At 33.0% G+C, this 1,982-nt stretch overlaps 1 protein-coding gene across 7 annotated transcripts in view; it reads left to right on the top strand.

The window, feature by feature from the left end:
• DENND4A (DENN domain containing 4A) overlaps positions 1 to 1,982 on the top strand; it is a 112,408-nt gene that overhangs the window by 25,697 nt on the left and 84,729 nt on the right. The window lies entirely within an intron of this gene.

The following is a 1,982-nucleotide window of genomic DNA, read 5'->3' as shown; positions in this document are numbered from 1 at the left end:
TAGAGTGCGGGAACGGATTCAATGGAATTGTAATAGATAAGCATGATATGGGGGTGGGAGGGCAGTGGATGGGGGGTGGGGGGTTGTTACTTTGTGAGGGTGAAAAGGGTAACTATTGCATTGTTCTGTACACCTGAAACTAACAATAAATAAATAAATTTAAAAAAAAAAAAGAGAGCTGTCGAATTACACAGGCTTTGATTTTTTGTTGTTGTTTTTTGCTTGGAATAGGTATTGGGGGGGGGGGTTCCAAAGTAGATTAGAGGATAAATAAGCCCCCCTTGCTCAAGAAATTTGCCCACATAGTCCATCAATTTGGGTTAATAAAGCTTACTTTTAAAAAGTCAAGTTTGCCTTAGGTGGGCTCTACCTTTTTAAAAGAAAGTTAACATACTCTTTAAATATGATATACAAATAAGATTTCTTTCCTTTCAAAATCTCCATAGAATGCTCTTGCTGAAGGAGTGACAGTTTTGAAGGAGATGGGGAAAAGGGACAGTAAAGTAGACATTTGTGCATATGGGGCTATGCGGGGCGGGGGGGAATGGTAGGAAAACTTTGGGCATGGTGAAGGCAAGTACTTGGAATCTGGAAGGATGATAAAAAAGATGGCTATAGGTAGAGTAAAGTAAAGAAAGAGACGTGGAAAAGTAGAACTAAACAAGAAACTCCTTGAAGGCAGGGCTATTGCTTTCATTAATATCGTCAATAGCTACTAGAATACTGTCAGATCTTAGTAAGTATTTATGAAGAATTCATTGAATGAATGAATCAATTATTCAGTAAATTTCTAATTTTGCGTAAGGTCCTAATGGTTATGGGTTTTGTTTACTAGACTCAAATCATCTAGTTCATCTATGTCCTACATTCAACAACTATAATATTTAAGGTAATTGAAGTTCAGAAAATTGATTCTAAATTATAGAAAAAAGATACTATGTTTAGTATAATATGCTTGAAAAAGGTTATAGATTGAACTATTCTTTTTTTTTTTTTAGCTGAGCCATCCTGCCACCTGTTGGCAGCTCAGCTCGGGCCAGGAATCAAACCAGCAACCCTGTTGCTCAGAGCGTGCACTCTTAAGCGAGCTCTTAACCAACTGAGCCACTTGGCTGGCCATGAACTATTCATTCTTTTAACAAATATTTTTTAAGCCTACCTACCATATTTAGGGTACTAGCTGGGAATGGAAAAATGGGGTACTGGTTGTAGTGTATACTATTTTTATTTGATGGAATATTATTAGTCATTTAGTATAATTATGAATATTATAGCAGGTTAGAAAAATGTTTATTAAATAAAATATAAATATTTGTATTCTATATTATAACTGTGTATGAGGATTAGAAAGGTATTGTCTGTTCTCAAAGGAAACAAGGAAACATTGTCAATTATAAACCAGATTTTTTATTGTGAATGGGGTTGTTGAATTTCTTTTTCTTTCTGCCATTTTGTATAATTCATAAAGTTTAAATGAAAAGCACATAAATTTATTTTTTTGAAAAATCTGATGAACATATATTGATTAGAAAGAGGAAATACTGTAGTATATTAAGCAAAACTACATTTGAAGGACAGTAGATAAATTACTTTGGTTGGAAGAAAAATGAGAGATGAAGTTTAGAAAAGATGGAAATGAGGGTCTCTAGTTTTGAAAAGATGAGCTAGATTAGGTTCTTAGCTGTGGAGTTACGTTTAAAAAGGAAAATTTCTTCTAGCTTATTTATTTAAGTGAACTGGAGTGAGGGGCAGTTGAATTGGTCCATTTAGTTAGCCATATATTATCTATATCATCTATATATATATATATATATATATATAAATAATATGGCTTGAAATTGTGACTGTTTATCAGGCTTTATCTGAAAGACATTTTCCTCCTTTTACCATTTCATAATAGTTTATAATTTGGTAAAACTTTTATGTTCAGATTTTTTGTTTTTCACATATCTTCAAATGTTACCTTTGATTTCCACTCTTGC

The sequence above is a fragment of the Hipposideros armiger genome, unplaced genomic scaffold (assembly GCF_001890085.2).
Source record: "Hipposideros armiger isolate ML-2016 unplaced genomic scaffold, ASM189008v1 scaffold_110, whole genome shotgun sequence".
NCBI lineage: Eukaryota > Metazoa > Chordata > Mammalia > Chiroptera > Hipposideridae > Hipposideros > Hipposideros armiger.
This window is presented reverse-complemented; position numbering and strand designations above follow the sequence as displayed.